This window comes from Pongo abelii, chromosome 9, assembly GCF_028885655.2.
Source record: "Pongo abelii isolate AG06213 chromosome 9, NHGRI_mPonAbe1-v2.0_pri, whole genome shotgun sequence".
In the NCBI taxonomy this organism is placed as follows: domain Eukaryota; kingdom Metazoa; phylum Chordata; class Mammalia; order Primates; family Hominidae; genus Pongo; species Pongo abelii.
Window position 1 is genome coordinate 43,825,037 of NC_071994.2, and position 23,656 is coordinate 43,848,692.

At 36.3% G+C, this 23,656-nt stretch overlaps 1 long non-coding RNA gene across 1 annotated transcript in view; it reads left to right on the top strand.

Annotated features, from left to right (window-relative positions):
• LOC129048662 (uncharacterized) overlaps positions 1-21,550 on the top strand; it is a 33,672-nt gene extending 12,122 nt beyond the window's left edge. Inside the window, exons 3-4 of the long non-coding RNA XR_008511187.2 lie at positions 17,779-17,836; positions 21,421-21,550. This is a non-coding gene — a long non-coding RNA (uncharacterized LOC129048662). The remainder of the gene's footprint in view (positions 1-17,778; positions 17,837-21,420) is intronic.
• Positions 21,551-23,656: the final 2,106 nt, after the last annotated feature.

Here is a 23,656-nt window from a genome sequence, read left to right on the forward strand (position 1 = left end):
ATCTCTAATCAGTCATTGGCTTACAATGACACAATAGAGACAATGGATTAACCCCTTAAAAAAAAGAACAAAAAAGCAGAAAACCCAGTGACAGCATGATGCAGGGAGCCAGATTCCATATATTAAGTCCAGGCCAGATGGGTTACTAATAAAGAACAAAAAGGAAAAAGAAAAGAAACAAAACAATGGCAACGTAATGAACAAAAAGCAAACGAAAAATCTACATTTGTTACAATATGTAAAATGATAACTTTTCAACAAAACCTATGTAACATGCAAAAAAAGAGGAAAGTGTGATCCATAATGAAGGGAAGGGTGGATAGCAGTCAAAATAGTCACTGTGTCCACATGTTGCATTAACTGACAAAAATTTACAGTCACTCACAAATATGCTCAAACAATGTAACAGAGTAATTATGAAAAAGACTCAACAAATAGAGAACATCAATTTAAAAGCTATTAAAAAGAAACAAAGGAGATTCTAGAATTGAAAAGTAAAAGAGCTGAAGTAACAAAATTCACTCAATAGAAACAACAGTAGATTTAAGAGGGCAGAAGAAAGAATCAATAAACTTGAAGATAGATAAATAGAAGTATGAGAAACAAAGAGAAAATGGTTGAAGAGAAATAACAAAGCCTTAGAGATCTGAGTATATGGAACTATATTGGAGCATAGTTCTTGTATTTCATATGAATTGTCAACATTAATCTGAAGTAAATTATGGTAAGTTAAGATGCATATTTTGATCACTAAAGCAACCATTTGAAAAATAACTAAAAATACACTTTAAAAATTCATCAGAGGAACTGAAAGGATACACTAAAGTATATTTGTTTCACACAAGAAGCAGGATGGAAGACACAGTAACAAAAAATGTGAGATATATAGAAAACAAATTACAAATGACAAATCTAAGTCTAATCACAACATCTAAAAGTAGATATTAATTGTATTAAATTAATATCATTAAATTCCATATGAATGGCTCAGACACTCCTATCAAAAGAGAGAAATAAACAAACTGGATTTTAAAAATTTCCAAATGTATGCTTTCTATAAAAAACATAATTTAGATTCATAAACACAAATAGATTGAAAGTAACAGGATAGAAGAAGTTGTCATAATAAGAACTGGAATAACTAAATTAATGTCAAATAAAATAGACTCTACAATAAGAAATAATTCTAGAGACAAAGAAGAAACTTTATAATCATGAAAGTGTCAATCAGAAAAATATAATAATTATAAAAGTATGTGCAACTACCAACGCTGCTCCAAAAACATAATGCAAAAACTGACACTATTCAAAAGAAGAAATAGACAATTTAATACCAATTTTTGAGGACTTTGGTATCTCACTGTAAATATTTGACAGGATTACTACAGAGAAATTTAGCAAGAATAGACCTGGCGTGGTGGCTCACGCCTATAATCCCAGCACTTTGGGAGGCTAAGGCAGGTGAATCATCTGAGGTTAGAAGTTCCAGACTAGCCTGACCAACATAGTGAAACCCTGTCTCTACCAAAAATACAAAAATTAGCCAGGCATGGTGGCAGGCACCTGTAATCCCAGCTACTAAGGATGTGAGGCAGGAGAATCACTTGAACCCAAGAGGCACAGATTGCAGTGAGCCGAGATTGCACCATTGCACTCTAGCCTGGGCAACAAGAGCAAAACTCCATCTCAAAAAAAAAAAAAAGAAAGAAATTCAGCAAGAATATAGAACACTTGAGTGACACCCTCAACTAAGTTGACCTAACTGCTATCTATAGAACACACTACCCAACAAGAGTAAAATATGTATTATTTTAGCCACAACAGGAATACTTTCCAGGAGATACCATACGCTTGGCAATAAAGCAAACCTCCATAAATTTAAAAGTATTGAAATTGTCCAAAGCATATTCTTCAATCCCAATGGAAATGAATTAGAAATTTAAAATAATTTGGGGAATTATCTAAGTATGTGGCTATTAAAGAACATAATGCTAAATAACATGTCAAAGGAGAAATAAAGATATAAATTAAAAACTATTCTGAACTGAATGGAAATTGCATGACAACATATCAACATTTATGAAATGCAGCTAAAATAATGCTTAGAAAAAAATTTATAGCTTTAAACCCCAACATAGAAAAAAAAGTCTTAAATAAAAAAGTCTACTTTAAGAAACTTGTAACTTCTACTTTAAGAAACTTGTAAAGGAATTGCAAATTAAATGTAAAGAAAGAAGAAGGAAGGAAATAATAAAGATAAGATTGGAAACTAAGGAAACAGAAAAGAGAAAAACAATAGAACGCAACGAAAACAAAAATAGTAAGAAAGACTAGAATACTAGAATCTGACAGAAATCAACACCATTCATGATCCAAGGCTGTGCTTGAAGCCAGGTTGTCTTATGGTGCCTGCCTGCACTCGCAGGAGTTTGCTGGTGTATTATACATCTCTATAGTAATATGATACAGCCACTCTGTCACTACATGCCTTAGTGCATAATTTTATTCATGATCCAACTGTTAACTAATGATCCTCTCCATATTGATAGTTTGAAATACGTAGAAAAAGAAATCTGGATGACCCCATTTGGCCTTCATCATCTCATAGGCCACTACTCAGAAATAAACTGGGATCATTTCTGGCCATGAGCAAGAAACAACACAAAATACTCATTTAAACAAAATAGAAGTTTACTTTTCCCACATTAGAGTTTACTAGAACTGGTTTCCACGATCTAATTGTATATATCTCTTCCCAGCTCTACATTCAGTGATATATGCCATATGATAGGAATATTTACTCCTAAGAAATCAAAAAGCACTACAAATAAGGTCATTATACCTAAGGAACTGGTGGTTAAGCATTTACCAGCACACTGTTGTGGGTAGGGTTCCAGATCTACTATGTCAGTTGCACATAAAAGAGCCAGTATTGTTATTTTCTTGTTGCTCTCCCAAGGTCACATCATGGTGCCAGATGGTTCATAAGGTTGCATCACTATATTTTTGTTCCACAAAGCAATAAAAAGGAAAAACATAAGTTGAAGGATATCTCTTTTAATCAAACCCAACAACAACTCCACACAACACTGATCCTTCTATCACATTGTCCAAAAACCAGGTGATAGACACAGGAAGATATAAAGAGGCCTGCAACTTGTAGCAATGTTCACCCCTAAAAATGATGGCTTTTTGGTTAAATCGGAATGTAGATAATAGATATTTGAAGACTATTACAACTGCTTGAACCAGTCATCATTTAAATTGATCGTCTTGCTGTCACATGTTCACTCTATACCAAGCAGCTGCAGTGAAGAGATCATGGCCAGCAAGAGAAGCACATGGACTGCTCCCTCTGCAGAGGATGTGATTAGGCAGTTTATCTCAGAAGCAGGTTATGGGTAGAGCTGCCACTATGACTGGCCTGCCCAAAACAGAGATGTTGGAAAAAGAAATTGGAAGTGAGATAGGGAGTGACAAAAAACTGATGATATACCTTTTGCCCTTATTAAATTTGCACAGATGATTCAGCATAAAAATCTGGTTCTTCAGGACAAATACAATTATTACAACCCAAGCTACAGCAGACATTTGAGTAGTGTGGCAGGCAGAATAATGGCCTCACAAAGATGTCCATCTTGTAATTCCCTGGTAATACGATACGTTCCATAACAAAGGAGAATTAAAGGTGCAGATAGAATTAAAGTTGCTAATCAACCGATTTTAAAATAGGAAAATGATATGGTTTGGCTGTGTCCCCACTCAAATCTCATCTTGAATTACCACATGTTGTGGGAGGGACCTAGTTGGAGGTAACTGAATCGTGGAGGCAGGTCTTTCCAGTGCTGTTCTTATGCTAGTGAATAAGTGTCACGAGATATGATGTTTTTAAAAAGGGGAGTTTTGCTGCATAAGCTCTCTTTTTGCCTGCTGCCATCCTCGTAAGATGTGACCTACTCCTTCTTGCCTTCCACCATAATTATAAGGCCTCTCTAGCCATGTGGAAGTATAAGTCTATTAAACCTTCTTTTGTAAATTGCCCAGTCTCGGGTATTTTATCAGCAGTGTGAAAATGGACTAATACAGAAGATTAGTCTGGATTGTACAGGTGGATCCAATATAATCACAAAGATTCAGATCATAGTAATGTGACAGGAAAAGAACTCTGTGTTTGCTCCCCATCCTCACCCAATGCATCTCTTCATTTTTCTTTGATTTTATGGTTGTCCTGATTTGTATCCTTAATAAGAAAATATAATCATTAATTATAACACTTTCTGAAGTTCTTTGGATCATTATAGAAAATTATCAAACCTGGAGGGTATTATGGGAACCTCTGAATTTGTAGCCAGTCTGTCACTAGTGCAGGTGGCCTGTGGACCCAACTTGCAGCTGGGATTTGAAGTGAGGGTTATTTTAGCCACAACAGAGGAAAATTTAGTCCTGCAGAGGAAAGAGTCCTTGTGAAGTCTGTGCTAAGTCTGGATGGTCAATGTACAAGTTGAATTTCAGTACACACTGGCATTTGAAACAGGATACTACCAAATAAAATTTCAAAAGGGTAGTATTAAGATAAAAATATCATTTTATAAACATCCATGTAACATTTTTATAAGCTATATTAGTTAGAAATGGAAAATGAAAACCATGGCCTAAAACAGGAAAAAAATACTTTAAACATGAATATGAAATGATAAAGGCTTGCATCTCATACTTCTAAGATACCAATTTAGATCCTGTAGGATACATTTTTCTTTAAGGCTGTTAGCCTTTAGTATTCCTATGGACCCCTGGGAACTGATGCTGAATATTATGTAACATTGAAAGCTGGTTGTTAAATCACTAGTAGCTTGAATATGGCTTTTGTAGAAGTTCCAGCACGTAATCAAGGTAATTGCAACCAAAGCCATAATTCAGTGTGCTTTTTTTCCTTTCTTTCCTCTTATTCCTTTTCTTTCCTTCTCTTTCTCTCTTCTTATTCTTTTTTCTCTTTCTCCCTCCTTTCCCTCATTCCTTCCTTTCTTCACTCCTTTCTTTTTTCTCCTTTGCTTTGGCAAGCCTGTTTAGCAGCCCACCGTTTCTCCTACCTCTCACCTCATGTCTTGCTCCTTTGCCCCCATGCTGCTGATAAACACAAAAATCTGTGGTCCAGCTCTGTGGATAAACAACTTGAAAAAGCAGAAATAAACATTTCACCAATGGGAAACAAAATCAAGTGGTGCATTATTTTATTTACTTGGATAGACTGTCTTGAGATGCAGTCCACATATCTCCTGCTTAAAAAACATAATTTGATCCTGAAAACAAATGCAATAAGTACAAATCTTTCAAACAGAAACTTGTTTTATTAATTGTAACTGAAAAACTACTGATGTATTTCAGCTCAACACAAGTTACCACTATTTTCTCTGCATTGTTCACTTTACCAAATTCTAAACATATTGAAGCTCCCAGTCTGCATTCAAACTGCACCTAATAAATAAACCTATTACAGAACCACTACTTTTAGGGCAAAATAAAGATGATTATATGTGTAAACAGTGAAAGTATATGACATAATGAACAGATCTAGAAGAGGCTATCTCTTTATTTGATTTGATTGGCATATGTATATGAAGAAAAATATTTCAAGCTTACTTAAACACAAAACAAAATTTACATTTGTCTTATAATGGCATTCTCAGACTAGAAACTGCAATATCAAGTACATTTGTGAGTGCATTACTGCCTGAAACCATAATGTCAAAATCTTAATTTGCTTTGGGGATTTTATGTTAAAGATTATGAAATTTGAAAAATAAAACACATACAAATAGTAGTATACTTGTCAAGAGCTGTCATGGAGAACATTAGTTGAATATTAACTGAACAGTTTTTGTACAGGGTAAGTGCGTAGTTCGTTGGGATTCTCTAAAGCCAGTCCTACGTAGTTTAGCCATTACTGGTATTTGAGCCAAGTAGTATCTGGGCTCCCTAGAGTTTTCTCTCCCTCACTTCTTGCCTCAATTTTCTTTTCCCTCATTTCTGCATTCTTGAAATTATACTCTCCAGTAATGTATTAGCATATAAACTTTGTTCCTGATCAGTTTTCTGAGAACCCAGCAAGATGTCTTGACCCAATAAAATTGAGACATTATTTCTTAATGTTTTATTTAAAGCCAGATAGCTAAATAAATTATTCTTTCATAATCAATTTTGAAATAAATGTTTAAAGATTTTTTAAGAAAAATAAGAAAAGCTGACTTTCACACTATTAAAAGCAAGTGGGCTATATCTATTTCCGTATCTATATATCTGTATGTTACTGCCTGAAATTAGAATGTATGTGTGTGTCTATCTATCTGTATATACACACATATGTAGGTACATGCATATACATAGACACACACATATTACATAGACATATATAGATGCATATGTATATATACACACACACACACAACGCGCATGTGTGTGTGTGAAAGAAAGAGAGACAACGTACACAAAAGTAGGTTACTTTTAGACCTAAGCAAGAATGGTTAAAAGTGGAAGGCAATCAAAAACTGAGCAAGAAAAAAAAAGGCATTTTCCGATAGCTTTCTCTGGGAGCTGGCTTGACACTCAAGCTAGATCATGGTGTTCTCCTATAGAACAAAAACAAACTCAGAGATCAATACCATACAAAAATGCCACTCTGTGATCATGATAGAAAAAATACATACAAGCTCACTTTCTCAATGACACCCACTTCATGTCAGAGTGTAAACAATCTGACAAAGCTCACAGATGTATTATTCACATATTTCTGCTTTATGAATAGTAAGTGCCTAGTAAAATGCCACTTTTATTCCTGTACTTTTTTTTTTTTTTTTGGTGAGATGGAGTTTCGCTCTTGTCACCCAGGCTGGAGTGGGGTGGCGCAATCTCAGCTCACCACAACCTCCGCCTCCCAGGTTCAAGCGGTCCTCCTGCCTCAGCCACCCGAGTAGCTGGGATTACAGGCACGTGCCACCATGCCCAGTTAATTTTGTATTTTTAGTAGAGATGGGGTTTCTCCATGTTGGTCAGAGTGGTCTTGAACTCCCGAACTCACGTGATCTGCCTGCCTCGGCCTCCCAAAGTGCTGGGATTACAGGTGTGAGCCACCATGCCAGGCCTATTCCTGTACTTTTAAAAACCGTGAACATCACTCATCACTTGCCAAAAATGTCAGTGATCCTTGATGGTGGCTCCTAGCAGAGCAGCAACTGTAATAAAGCTGTGCTAGTTTTCAGCTGAGTCTCCAGGTTTTGAGGCGTGTGCATGTGTGCATGTGTGTGTACCCATTTGAAAATGATCAAAGTTGAAATACTTAACTCCCCAGGTACAATTTAGCTCCAGGAAACAGCATTTACCAAATGTATACTTTTTCAGAAATGAAGCTAGAACAATTAAAAAAGTAAGTCAGCACTGAACTCAAATACAAAACCAGGACTCTTATTGTAACCTATTAGATAAATTTCTACCAGATTTGTGAAGTCCTGTAGCAGCTTGCTCAGGCCTTCTTTGTCTCTGACTTTAGCTAAGTAAAGGGAGAGAAAAGGAAATACAATGAGATTTTTTTTTCTTCTTTATTTTCTGTGATAAAAGTTTAATCCTCTTAACACATAAATATTCATCAGCTCTGCTGCATTAACATGTTTTTCTAAATGGATGTGGATGGAAGAGAAAAAAGCTGACTTACCCAGAGTCATGCAAATTGTCAAAAATAAAATTAATAGCTCTTCTCTAAGAGAAATAAAATGTTACTTTGTAGGACTCTATTCACATGTTCTGACCAGCACAAATGATCTCCTTCCTTAGAGGATACATTTTCACTATTGAGGAATTGAATTATTTCCTCTAAAACAATTCTAACAAGTGACAGTACATTGCAATCATACTAGGAGCTAAGATTATAGAGATGTTCTTAAGGACCTTCTCATCCAGCAGAGGAAGAGGAAGAAAAAAATCAATGGTGATTAGTTATAAAGTACAATATTCAAATGATCTGAATGGGAACAATACAAATAACTGGTAGTGTCATCAGTGAATGAGTGTGTTTGGAGGTGACAGGGTGGTGTGCCATAGGATCCAGTTAAGAGCTCAGATCCCAGATTTCAACTGTCTAACTTACAATCTTGGTCTCTCCTGGTGTTTGCGTAAACTTGGGCCAGCTACCTGCTTTTGTGGAGCTTATATTCTAACCAGAAATAGAAAAAATAATAATAAGTAACAAGTAAGTAAATAATAAAGATTTTAAAAAGGAAGATCAGAATAAAGGGTGAGAATTTCAAGGTTGAGAGGCTGCTTACAACAATAAGAAGGATAGTCATTAGTCATGGAGAGGGTACTCATAGAGAAGTGAGTGTGAAAGTGATTAAGGTGGCAGAATCATGTAATGTGTTTAAGGAGCAAACCACAAGAAGTTTACTGTGACTAAACCTTAGTGAGTGAGTGGAGATTGGTAAGATTTGAGGTCAAGGAGACATGAGTCTTACATGACTGTTTCAGAAGCTGTAAGAACAGGAGCAGTCATTTCAGGACTTTGGCCAAGAAGACCTGGCATTCTTTTAGCAAATATAAGAGAAACATTCTTAAGTCATCAACCTATAGATAACCTAAAGAATTCTGATCATAGATCACTTTGTGATTTTCAGCATGTAATTTTAAAAGGGTTTGGAGCAATAAATGTTATTGCTATAAAAATACACCTTTTAACACCATCTAGGTCAACATATGAATATTATTTTATTACATGCATCTACAAAGATGTAAAATATTTTATATTATTATTGAAATCTGTCTTCTTTGAAAAATAATCAAAAATGATCCACAGGCTAATTAATTACACAATTAACCAATAAAAATACCTGTGTCAACATCTTAGGGGATGTGTTTCCAATAACACATTATTCCCATGTTTAGTGAAATGATAACTAAATTCAGATCTAAAGTCACAATAAAAATGATACTTAAGTATATATACATATTGTTGTTATGGAGGAATTAGATAAGGTGATTAAAAATATATTTTCAAGCATAAAAAATTCATGTATATTACATTAACATAAGATTTGGTAGCAGAAATAGAATAGAAATATAATTCAAAGTTAAAAAATGGGAAATTTTGAACTATTATATAGGTTTTTAAATGGATGACAGCACATATCAAATTTCTATGGCATTTATATTTCAATGAATAAATTTTAAAGAATATTGTCAGCTTCATTTTAGAACATAAGCATTTGGAATAAAACAGAAAAATATATTATTTACAACTATTTAAATTTATAATGAAAATTGTTTGTGTTAACAAACTGTTGTATATAAAAAAAAAGTTTTACAAACTTAATTAGGAGTGAAAGGGGAGAGTTCCAGACCGGGTGCAGTGGCTCATGCCTGTAATCCCAGCACTTTGGGAGGCCGAGGTGGATGGATCACTTGAGGTAAGGAGTTCAAGACCTGCCTGGCCAACATGGTGAAACCTCATCTCTACTAAAATATAAAAGTTAGCTACTCAGGAGGCTGAGTCAGGAGAATCACTTAAACCTGGGAGGTGGCGGTTGCAGTGAGCAGAGATCGTGCCACTGTGCTCCAGCCTGGGTGACAGAGCAAGACTCTGTCTCAAAAAAAAAAAGAAAGAAAGAGGAGAGTTCCCTGATTCCCCTCACAGGACATGTGACAGTGATGTGGCTCATCTGTTTGGTCACTGCCACTGTTCAAACCCCTTACAGGATGGGGAGCATGCAGACAGACAGGTGCAGGAGCTCAAGTGGGTGTGTGCTACAGTGTACTCTTTTAGCCTTGCTGTCCATCGACAGCTTAAGTGCTAACCAGCTCAGTGGAGCCTTTGCCTTTCTGCAAGGGCAGAGGGCCAGTGTGACAGCTTTCTGTCCCAAGCTCTTGCTCAGCGTCCTGGAAGAATTGGGTCATACACAGGCTTGAGGAATGGTGAATGCGAGGTTTTACTGGATGGTGGAGTTGGCTCTCAGTGGGATGGATGAGGAGCTGGACAGGAGATGATGTGGGAAGGTGATTATCTCCTGGAGTTTGGCCATCCAGGGACCAATTCTCCAACTATCCCCAGCCAAACTCCTGTCAACATTCAGATGCTCCTTCTCTTCTCTCTTTCTTTGCCATACTGTTCATCTGCTCATCTTGTCTCCTGCTTCTGGAGCCTGGGGATCAGGGTTTATATGTGTACAGGATAGGGGGTGTGGCGGGCCAAAAAGTGACTTTTTGGGTGCAAAAACAAGAATGCCTGTTCTCACTTAGAGCCACAGGTATCTAGGCTTGAAGGAGAGGCCTGTGCCAGGAAACCGCCCTCTTCTGCCAGTGTTTACTTGCCTCCTCTCTGTATCAGGGACACTCATATAAAGTGCTGAAGCCCCCCACGAATTAATAAATGGCAATAAGAATCACCACTGTCTTGTTTCTAGTCTTTAATGTTGCATTAAAAATTTCTCTATTAAATATACTTGCTTTAGATTTTGAATATAATGTGTTAACTTTCATTTTTTAATCTTTACCTTGTTTAATTTTGTTCTTGTATATTGTCTGATCTTCCCACTAAGTTATTTGGATCTAAAAATTAACATTCATGTTGTATTCCTGAAACCTGAAATATTCTGGAACATTTTACATCCTAAATAAAAATTCATTAAATAAAATAATAGAATTAATTAATATTTAAATAAATATTTAAATGATTCTTTTAAATGTAATTACTGATTCACAAGTGTTTGTTTTCATAATTATTCATGAAAAAGTCTAGACTACCGGAATTTGTACTAATAACATTAATAAAAGATGAGTAATAATGCTAATGTAAAATAAAGTTGATTAATAAATTAATTAATAAGAACAATAAGAGATCGAGGAGCCAAGATGGCCGAATAGGAACAGCTCCAGTCTACAGCTCCCAGCGTGAGCGACGCAGAAGATGGGTGATTTCTGCATTTCCATCTGAGGTACCGGGTTCATCTCACTAGGGAGTGCCAGACAGTGGGCGCAGGTCAGTGGGTGCGTGCACTGTGCATGAGCTGAAGAAGGGCGAGGCATTGCCTCACTCAGGAAGTGCAAGGGGTCAGGGAGTTTCCTTTCCTGGTCAAAGAAAGGGGTGACAGACGGCACCTGGAAAATCGGGTCACTCCCACCCGAATACTGTGCTTTTCCGATGGGCTTAAAAAACGGCACACCAGGAGATTATATCCCACACCTGGCTCAGAGGGTCCTACGCCCACGGAGTCTCGCTGATTGCTAGCACAGCAGTCTGAGATCAAACTGCAAGGCGGCAGCGAGGCTGGGGGAGGGTCGCTCACCATTGCCCAGGCTTGCTTAGGTAAACAAAGAAGCCAGGAAGCTGGAACTGGGTGGAGCCCACCACAGCTCAAGGAGGCCTGCCTGCCTCTGTAGGCTCCACCTCTGGGGGCAGGGCACAGACAAACAAAAAGACAGCAGTAACCTCTGCAGACTTAAATGTCCCTGTCTGACAGCTTTGAAGAGAGCAGTGGTTCTCCCAGCATGCAGCTGGAGATCTGAGAACGGGCTGACTGCCTCCTCAAGTGGGTCCCTGACCCCTGACCCCCGAGCAGCCTAACTGGGAGGCACCCCCCAGCAGGGGCAGACTGACACCTCACATGGCCAGGTACTCCAACAGACCTGCAGCTGAGGGTCCTGTCTGTTAGAAGGAAAACTAACAAACAGAAAGGACATCCACACTGAAAACCCATCTGTACATCACCATCATCAAAGACCAAAAGTAGATAAAACCACAAAGATGGGGAAAAAACAGAGCACAAAAACTGGAAACTCTAAAAAGCAGAGCGCCTCTCCTCCTCCAAAGGAATGCAGTTCCTCACCAGCAACGGAACAAAGCTGGACGGAGAATGACTTTGATGAGTTGAGAGAAGAAGGCTTCAGACGATCAAATTACTCCGAGCTATGGGAGGATATTCAAACCAAAGACAAAGAAGTTGAAAACTTTGAAAAAAATTTAGGAGAATGTATAACTAGAATAACCAATACAGAGAAGTGCTTAAAGGAGCTGATGGAGCTGAAAACCAAGGCTCGAGAACTACGTGAAGAATGCAGAAGCCTCAGGAGCTGATGCGATCAAATGGAAGAAAGGGTATCAGCGATGCAAGATGAAATGAATGAAATGAAGCGAGAAGGGAAGTTTAGAGAAAAAAGAATAAAAAGAAACGAACAAAGCCTCTGAGAAATATGGGACTATGTGAAAAGACCAAATCTACGTCTGATTGGTGTACCTGAAAGTGACGGGGAGAATGGAACCAAGTTGGAAAACACTCTGCAGGATATTATCCAGGAGAACTTCCCCAATCTAGCAAGGCAGGCCAACATTCAGATTCAGGAAATACAGAGAATGCCACAAAGATACTCCTCAAGAAGAGCAACTCCAAGACACATAATTGTCAGATTCACCAAAGTTGAAATGAAGGAAAAAATGTTAAGGGCAGCCAGAGAGAAAGGTTGGGTTACCCTCAAAGGGAAGCCCATCAGACTAACAGCGCATCTCTCGGCAGAAACTCTACAAGCCAGAAGAGAGTGGGGGCCAATATTCAACATTTTTAAAGAAAATAATTTTCAACCCAGAATTTCATATCCAGCCAAACTAAGCTTCATAAGTGAGGAGAAATAAAATACTTTACAGACAAGCAAATGCTGAGAGATTTTGTCACCACCAGGCCTGCCCTAAAAGATCTCCTGAAGGAAGCACTAAACATGGAAAGGCACAACCGGTACCAGCCACTGCAAAATCATGCCAAAATGTAAAGACCGTCGAGACTAGGAAGAGACCGCATCAACTAACGAGCAAAATAACAAGCTAACATCATAATGACAGGATCAAATTCACACATAACAATATTAACTTTAAATGTAAATGGACTAAATGCTCCAATTAAAAGACACAGACTGGCAAATTGGATAAAGAGTCAAGACCCATCAGTGCGCTATATTCAGGAAACCCATCTCACGTGCAGAGACACACATAGGCTCAAAATAAAAGGATGGAGGAAGATCTACCAAGCAAATGGAAAGCAAAAAGGCAGGGGTTGCAATCCTAGTCTCTGATAAAATAGACTTTAAACCAACAAAGATCAAAAGAGACAAAGAAGGCCATTACATAATGGTAAAGGGATGAATTCAACAAGAAGAGCTAACTATCCTAAATATATATGCACCAAATACAGGAGCATGGATTGGGTTTCAGATTCATGAAGGAAGTCCTGAGTGACCTATAAAGAGACTTAGACTCCCACACATTACTAATGGGAGACTTTAACACCCCACTGTCAACATTAGACAGATCAACGAGACAGAAAGTCAACAAGGATACCCAGGAATTAAACTCAGCTCTGTACCAAGCGGACCTAATAGACATCTACAGAACTCTCTACCCCAAATCAACAGAATATACATTTTTTTAGCACCACACCACACCTATTCCAAAATTGACCACATACTTGGAAGTAAAGCTCTCCTCAGCAAATGTAAAAGAACAGAAATTATAACAAACTATCTCTCAGATCACAGTGCAATCAAGCTAGAACTCAGGATTAAGAATCTCACTCAAAACCACTCAACTACATGGAAACTGAACAACCTGCTCCTGAATGACTACTGGGTACATAACAAAATGAAGGCAGAAATAAAGATGTTCTTTGAAACCAACGAGAACCAAGACACAATATACCAGAACCTCTGGGATGCATTCAAAGCAGTGTGTAGAGGGAAATTTATAGCACTAAATGCCCACAAGAGAAAGCAGGAAAGATCCAAAATTGACACCTTAACATCACAATTAAAAGAACTAGAAAAGCAAGAGCAAACACATTCAAAAGCTAGCAGAAGGCAAGAAATAACTAAAATCAGAGCAGAACTGAAGGAAATAGAGACAAAAAAAACCCTTCAAAAAATTATTGAATCCAGGAGCTGGTTTTTTGAAAGGATCAACAAAATTGATAGACCGCTAGCAAGATTAATAAAGAAAAAAAGAGAGAAGAATCAAATAGATGCAATAAAAAATGATAAAGGGGATATCACTACCGATCCCACAGAAATACAAACTACCATCAGAGAATATTACAAATACCTCTATGCAAATAAACTAGAAAATCTAGAAGAAATGGATAAATTCCTTGACGCATACACTCTCCCAAGACTAAACCAGGAAGAAGTTGAATCTCTGAATAGACCAATAACAGGAGCTGAAATTGTGGCAATAATCAATAGCTTACCAACCAAAAAGAGTCCAGGACCAGATGGATTCACACCCGAATTCTACCAGAGGTACAAGGAGGAACTGGTACCATTCCTTCTGAAACTATTGCAATCAATAGAAAAAGAGGGAATCCTCCCTAACTCATTTTATGAGGCCAGCATCATCCTGATACCAAAGCTGGGCAGAGACACAACCAAAAAAGAGAATTTTAGACCGATATCCTTGATGAACATTGATGCAAAAATCCTCAATAAAATACTGGCAAACCAAATCCAGCAGCACATCAAAAAGCTTATCCACCATGATCAAGTGGGCTTCATCCCTGGGATGCAAGGCTGGTTCAATATACGCAAATCCATAAATGTAATCCAGCATATAAACAGAACCAAAGACAAAAACCACATGATTATCTCAATAGATGCAGAAAAGTCCTTTGACAAAATTCAACAATCCTTCATGCTAAAAACTCTCAATAAATTAGGTATTGATGGGACGTATCTCAAAATAATAAGAGCTATCTATGACAAACCCACAGCCAATATCATATTGAATGGGCAAAAACTGGAAGCATTCCCTTTGAAAACTGGCACAAGACAGGGATGCCCTCTCTCACCACTTCTATTCAACATAGTGTTGGAAGTTCTGGCCAGGGCAATTAGGCAGGAGAAGGAAATAATGGGTATTCAATTAGGAAAAGAGGAAGTTAAATTGTCCCTGTTTGCAGATGACATGATTGTATATCTAGAAAAACCCCATCATCTCAGCCCAAAATCTCCTTAAGCTGATAAGCAACTTCAGCAAAGTCTCAGGATACAAAATCAATGTACAAAAATCACAAGCATTCTTATATACCAACAACAGACAAACAGAGAGCCAAATCATGAGTGAACTCCCATTCACAATTGCTTCAAAGAGAATAAAATACCTAAGAATCCAACTTACAACGGACGTGAAGGACCTCTTCAAGGAGAACTACAAACCAATGCTCAAGGAAATAAAAGAGGATACAAACAAATGGAAGAACATTCCATGCTCATGGGTAGGAAGAATCAATATCATGAAAATGGCCATCCTTCCCAAGGTAATTTACAGATTCAATGCCATCCCCATCAAGCTACCAATGACTTTCTTCACAGAATTGGAAAAAACTACTTTAAAGTTCATATGGAACCAAAAAAGAGCCCACATCACCAAGTCAATCCTAAGCCAAAAGAACAAAGCTGGAGGCATCACACTACCTGACTTCAAACTATACTACAAGGCTACAGTAACAAAAAGAGCATGTTACTGGTACCAAAACAGAGATATAGATCAATGGAACAGAACAGAGCCGTCAGAAATAACGCCGCATATCTACAACTATCTGATCTTTGACAAACCTGAGAAAAACAAGCAATGGGGAAAGGATTTCCTATTTAATAAATGGTGCTGGGAAAACTGGCTAGCCATATGTAGAAAGCTGAAACTGGATCCCTTCCTTACACCTTATACAAAAATCAATTCAAGATGGATTAAGGACTTAAACTTTAGACCTAAAACCATAAAAACCCTAGAAGAAAACCTAGGCATTACCATTCAGGACATAGGCATGGTCAAGGACTTCATGTCTAAAACACCAAAAGTAATGGCAACAAAAGCCAGAATTGACAAATGGGATCTAATTAAACTAAAGAGCTTCTGCACAGCAAAAGAAACTACCATCAGAGTGAACAGGCAACCCACAAAATGGGAGAAAATTTTCGCAACCTACTCATCTGACAAAGGGCTAATATCCAGAATCTACAATGAACTCAAACAAATTTACAAGAAAAAAACAAACAACCGCATCAAAAAGTGGGCAAAGGACATGAACAGACACTTCTCAGAAGAAGACATTTATGCAGCCAAAAAACACATGAAAAAATGCTCACCATCACTGGCCATCAGAGAAATGCAAATCAAAACCACAATGAGATACCATCTCACACCAGTTAGAATGGCAATCATTAAGAAATCAGGAAACAACAGGTGCTGGAGAAGATGTGGAGAAATAGGAACACTTTTACACTGTTGGTGGGACTGTCAACTAGTTCAACCATTGTGGAAGTCAGTGTGGCGATTCCTTAGGGATCTAGAACTAGAAATACCATTTGACCCAGCCATCCCATTACTGGGTATATACCCAAAGGACTTTAACTCATGCTGCTATAAAGACACATGCACATGTATGTTCATAGCGGCACTACTCACAATAGCAAAGACTTGGAACCAACCTAAATGTCCAACAATGATAGACTGGATTAAGAAAATGTGGCACATATACACCATGGAATACTATGCAGCCATAAAAAATGATGAGTTCATGTCCTCTGTAGGGACATGGATGAAATTGGAAATCATCATTCTCAGTAAACTATCACAAGAACAAAAAACCAAACACTGCATATTCTCACTCATAGGTGGGAAGTGAACAATGAGAACACATGGACACAGGAAGGGGAACATCACACACCGGGGACTGTTGTGGGGTGGGGGGACGGGGGAGGGATAGCATTGGGAGATATACCTAAAGTATAATAATAATAAATAAAAAAAAAAGAACAATAAGAAAAAAACAGTTATCATTTCATTTGTGTTCCACATTTACTGGCATTATAAGTTACAGGACAATTTTGGAGGCAATGATATGGGGAAAAATTAAACCAGAGAAAAAGCAATAATATGTTTGTGTTATACCTGTGGCTTCTGAGATAAATGTAACCTAAAACCATTTAGGTATGTGTTGAGCATTTGCACATATTAAATAGAGGCTAATCACAGAAAGAGTGCCCTATTGTCTTTCTAAAGTTCACATTACTTGGTGAATATAGTTCTTTGCCCACTAGCATACATTCATGGGTACCTACAAACCTATTTGATTCAGACGTCAGGTAGATATTTGATACGAACAGATGTTTGAGACACAGAAATCAAAGACAACATTCCTTTATGCAAAGAGCTCAGAGTCCAGAGGAGTCAGACATGTAAACCAGCAATGACTACCTAGGCTAATGGAAGTAAAGAGGAAAATAAGAGACAGAGAAACAGAGAGAAAGGGAGTTGGTATTCAGAAATGATACAGTTGCTTCGGTGATGCCTCAGCTTGTTCTTAAAAGGCATATAAAACACATTTAAAACTAAAGTGTAGAAATGGAGTTCTAGTTCTATGTTTGTGAAGCAAGCTTCAAGAGGGATCACGGAGTGTTTGGTGAACACCAAGAGGTCTAGTTGGTCTTTAGAATACAGGTATACTCTACTTTATACTCCTTATTGTGTAGGCCATGTCCTATTGTGTAGGACAGACTAGATCATGGAGAGTCTTGTATACCAGGCTAAATTTGGATTTTATTATTCATGCTAACAGACATGTATGATGGTAGCATAATCAAATCTGTAGTTTATAAAGATCATTCTTTCCTGAGGAGAATGGAGGACAGAATGAAAAAAAGTGGGAGTTAGTGACAAAAGCAACAAAGATTATTCAAAAACTAATGCCAGACTTCTTCTCCTGATAGAATATCAGAGACTGATATTACACCTTCAAATGACACAACTAAACAGGAAAAAAAAAAAGTAAGTATATGGAACAATAATTTTCATACATTCATTAACAGGCAGTGTAAAACAATGGTCCTTGGGAGAAGAGTAATAAACGGAAACCAGGAGTTGGACCAAAGAAGAATAATACTAACAGCAAATTTAGGAAAATAAAAAAATAATAATTATTTAAGAAAATAAACTGGATTTTAGGGTTTTTAACATAAGTCAAAGTACAATGTATGAAACAATATCATAAAACTTGGGAAAAGAGAAGTATATTGTTGTGAGGTTCTTAAACTACATGAAAAGTAGTTAATATTGCCTGAAAATACATTATAAAATACTTTAAATAAAAACCTTCTATTGCCTCATAAAATCTAAAATATTTTCTATAATTACCCTTTACAAGAAAAAAAAGTTGCTGAGTCCTGCTGTAAACCCTAAAGTGACTACCAAAATCTGGGGGAAGGGATAAGGCATATATAAGATAAAATGAAGTCATAATATATATTCAATTAATTCAGATGAAGGTAGAAATAGAAAGAAAAGGGAATGACGAACAGATAAAATAAATTTGAAAGTACTTAAAATCTGAAAAAAAATGTAACAATGATAAATTTTTTTAAATAGAAATCAAAAGAGAAAAAAAATCAATGAAACCAGTGGCTCAAGGTTTGAGATGATCAATAAAACCGATAAACACCGGATAGATTAACTGGTTGAAAAAAATGCAAACTATATATACTAAGATTGAGAATATCACTTTAAATCCCCATGAAAATTAGGACAATAAAAAGAGAACATTATGAATATCATTGAGCCAATAATTTTGACAAAGACAAAATATTTGAAAGAGACAAATTAACAAGTCTCACTCAAAAAAAAAAAATAGACCATTCTGTTTAATTTCTAGTAAAAAGTCTTCCACAAAACAAACTTCACCCTGAAAAGGAAATTTGGGTGGAGACAGAACGTAAAAACAGACCTAAAATTTAAAACACATATAATTAAAGAAAAAAAATAAATGGAATGTGTATAACAGTCTAAAGCATATATAATTAAAGAAAAAAAAATAAATGCAATGGGTGTAACAGTCAAGAATTTAATCTAGAATTTGGATAACCAAAACCAAGAACAGAGTTGAGAAGATGTAAAAGTTTCAAACCTGAAACTTGAACACTTAGTAAGAACCATTCACAAATCCCAAACAAGTTGTAGACATTGTCCCCAAATACAAGAAATGACTAATTTAAGCTGGTTTATTTAAGCAAGTTCAGTGAAAGATTTATTTTTGTAAGTTTGAATGGGAGTTAGAGAAAATAAGGCAATGATACTGGCTAGTCATAGTGATAAGCAGTTGATCTCATCCCAGGTCTCAAAAAGCAAGGGTAGAAGCAGTTACCCTAAAAAGAGCTGTATAAAAAGGATTCCCATGTATGCAGAAGGGTTAGTGAATAGATCCCAAGGTGAAATAAAAGTGTCTGTCAATCCAAGATACGCTTCTGCCTGTTCATCTAATTGTATTATTTAAATTTCAACCTCATGTCCCTTCTTTGACTACAGCTTTCAGAATTCACTTGACCAGCTTCCTGATGTCCTGTAGAGAGGCCAGGTTTTCTGTCCAGACATTGTGCCTGTGACTCTCCCACAGCACTGTGCATGTATTTCCTTCACATAGGGTGTTATTTGTAGCAAAGCCCTATTTAATCTCTATCAGACTTAAGATGCGGTAAGGTTACATTTCATGGCAATAATTACAACCTACATTATGGGACAGGCAGTTTGTATTCCAAGCAAATTATGTTACTCATTTTATTTTTCACAACAGTCCTATTATTATGTCCATGATTCAGAGGAGGAAACTCAGCTGTGGAAAGGAGGTTGAGCAGTAGCCCAGTACTGCAGTTAAAAAGTCATACCTATAGCCAAGATTTGTACTCAGGCAGTCAGGCTCCAGAGTTGCAGGATTAAAGTCAACATTATGCTTACTAACTCCGTGGTTTTGCAGGAATTTTCTTCAGGTTTTGAAATAAATACATTGATATTTTGCCGTTGTTGATTATTGTGAGAAACAATTTTTGCTCACTTTCTGTAACAAAATAATGGTGAGATAATAGATATTGCCCGTGTGCTACTTTTCACCTAAGACTTCAAATAGTTCTATAAATATTATTTTATTAGCTTTCTTATCATCTCTTTATCACAAAATCTGTCACTTAAGTAGGTAGATAATTAAAACCAGATGAATTAAATGACTTCTCCAAGGTCAAGACCCAAATTTGGAAGACAATGGAGAAAAAAATAAAGTTCAATACATGTCTACATCCTTGCCACTGTTACTAAATATCAGCCAAAATTATTTCTAAGATACTGTTCTTGTCATTAAGTTTCTGAATGGAGAGTTGGATCCTAGGACAGCATGTATTTCCTTCCTATTGCAATAATACAAACAGCCCTTTCATTTGTGTGATGCTTTATAATTTTGTCTCATACATTGCTTATATGTGATTTCACATCACTATTTTGACTCTCACCTTACAAGCTGGGGGACTGTGGCTAATAATAATGAGAACTGCAATTTAGAGAACATTAACTATAGGCTCAATATTTTGTATATTTTATCTATTTGTATAACAAGCAGACTCCATGCCATCTATACTAGTATTATTTGCATTTTATAGTTAAGTAATTGTCACTCAAAGAAGTTAAGGAGCCTATCTAAGACCAGACTTCCAATAAGTGGCATAGCTGGGATGTTTAACTGTGCTGTCTAATGCCAAAACTGTGCATAGAACCACACAGAATCAGGTCACATATCTAGTGAGTGGTAAAACCAAACATAAATACAGGCATTGAGTGAGAGAGTGTGAATATAGCAAATTTGGGTCTAGATATGATCTCCAATGCTACCACTGCCCCACTGTTGGCAATAGCACCATTATCAGTAGTACTTATTGAGAATGTGTTATGTGCTTGGCACTTTGATAAGAACTTTGCACACACCAGCTCATTTAATCTTTACTACAACCCTGTGAGGTAAGTGCTCTTATGAGTTTTATTTTATTAATAATAAAGCTAGCTAAATCAAGGCAACATGACTACTAAGTGATATCTCCTGCCCCAAATCACTTTTGTTGACTATACTCAAATCCCAAAACTGAAAAGCAACTAATTTCTCTTTTAATTTTAATTCCTTTCAATTTTTAAAAATTAAAATATTTAAAATATTTAAATTAAATTAAATTTAAATATTTAATTTAAATATTAAAAGTATTTAAATTATCTGATTCTGTCTGAACAGTACATTTTGAAAAGAAACAGCAGTCAATGATATCTAAAAGCTGTGCTAGCATTCAGAACAAGACAGGCTGTAGTATTGTACATTTGAACACAGTCTCGCAAAATACCACCATCTGACAAGGTCACTCTGAGATGGTGATGAAGTAAGACAAAGACAAAATAAAACAAAGCAAAATACAAGCCCACTTCATGATATTGTCTGAACACTGACAGAAAAGAAGGTCCCTGCAAACATATCCTCCCCCAACCATTGTGGGTGATGAATACAAAATTACCAATCGTAGCTTTAGCCTAACTCTATTCTTTCTTCCTGCTAGGTAAAATGCATCGAGATTCTCATTCATTGAATTGCTCTAAGCCAGAGCAAAGCACCACTTTCTTGAACTCTCACCAAAACTACCTAATAGAAGTTCAGTCCTATAATAAAATTTCCTCATAATAAAACAATCTTATTGAGATGTCTCTTGATATCCCATGATGTGCATTTCTCCTAGATGCCAGAATTAATAAACTCAAATTTGTTCAATTACAGGTATATTTCTGGTGGTCTTTCATTGAAGGGCATTGACTATGGGAACCAAATTTTTTAGCTACTTCCTCTTCTGTGTATAGTAAAACTTTCATAATCTGTTGGAAAAAAAAGTATATCAAACTTAAGCTTCTGAAAATAAGTTGCAAAAAGCCCTGTGAACTTTTTAAAATAGAATTTGGAAACAAGGAGTAGCAAGAAGCCTAAATTATGTAGTTTTATTTTTAGGTTTTTATATTCTGCTCAGTCCATGCTCAAATAAAAATATGAAGAAATTCTGGGTCCTACAAGGGCATAAATGCTACATCTTATTAATCCTTATTTTCTCCCCATTAACTAATACATTTCCTATTATAAACCTGGTTCTTATATTTAACTTAAAAATTGATACTGAGAAATTCTGGAATTACAATGTGCAGTAAATTGGAATTCCTTGTCTGTGTCAGAATTTCAGCTTCTGGATCATATTTCGTGGTGGCTTTAGGGATGTCGCTTAGCCTCAGTGTGTTTCTTTTCCATCCATGATAACAGCTTTACTTCCTCTCCATACTTCAAAAGTATCAGAGTGCTAATCAAGCCAAGCTATGTTATTAGAACAAAAAAAATCTGTGTAATCAATTTCTTTCAAAGGTGCATAACCTATTTTCATCTGATTGCTTTTTCACTGAATAGCTGAGGTCTAACATAAACCCTAGTTGTTGTTTAGTGAGTAAGATTATTTCCTTAGACAGCGTAGAAAGAGAGTATAATGAATTACAATTAAAAATAGAATATCAAATGGAAAAAAAAGTGACAATAAATACTTTCTTATTTGGGAGTTGAAGTGCTGAAGTATCCCTGTGATAAATCCCACAAGGCAATAAATGGAAAGAATAGAAATCTCAATATTTGTAGTCTGGAATGCAGCTCAAAAGCACAGCAGCTAAACTTCAAGGCAACACAAACTATGGAAATGAAACTTTGGGACCTATTTCAAGTGAATGAAACTAAAGTCTGTCATGGAACAAACTCACACCTAGTTGCTACTAGTGGAGGGAAAATGAAATGATGACACCTTCCATTACTTTCAAATTTCATGAAAGCAACAGAAATAGAGTGAAGTAGAATTTCAAATGTGATCTGAAAAAACTTCAAATGGCATATTTGATGTAGTCTGCTTTCTTATGGGTTAGCATGTATGATTTCTTTCAGTTCTCACAGTAGCCCATTCCTGGACCTGGCTTTGGGTTAGGAAATAAAATCACTGACTGGTCAGAGTTGAAGCACATACCTTCTACCCATGAAGCTTGCCAGTGGGTCCTACCCTACTTAAACCCCAAGAACTGGAAAAGAAGAATTTTTTTTCTTTCCCAAGAACAATCATGTTTATTTTCAAAAGGAGTATAATGAAGACAGAGTAGACAGATGAAAAACATTAAGTCTCCACTACATATGATCAAGAATCTATGATTTAAAAAATTGACACATATATATATGTATATATGTATTTATATATCTTGATCACACTTTTTTTTGGCTATTTCTTTTATTTTAGAGAGATATATATATATATATAACTTTTTTTAAAATTTTACTTTAGGTTCTGGGATAAATGTGCAGAACATGCAGGTTTGTTACATAGTATACATGGATCACATATCTTACATATCTATGTATAATATCTGAATTATATATAAATATATATATTTTTATTAACATGTAGGTATTTGGTCGTTATATGTTTTATGTTATATATACACATGTTATGTAAAAGTGTGTGTGTCTATAACATTAACTCATTTTTCTTACCAAAAAAATACTCATTCAGTATTTGATGGGTGATTATTGGCTTAGTTTTACTTTATTTCAGTATCACGTGTAGATGCAAGTGTGGAAGATCTGATTTGAGGAAACATATGGCTTTGTCTATCGCATTATAACGTCTTAGTTTTTTTGGTCTGAGCCTTTGGAGTAAATGCACAATCAACAATTGCATGTATGCTTTTATTTCTGGGTTTCATGGAAGAATAACAGAAAACCCTGAG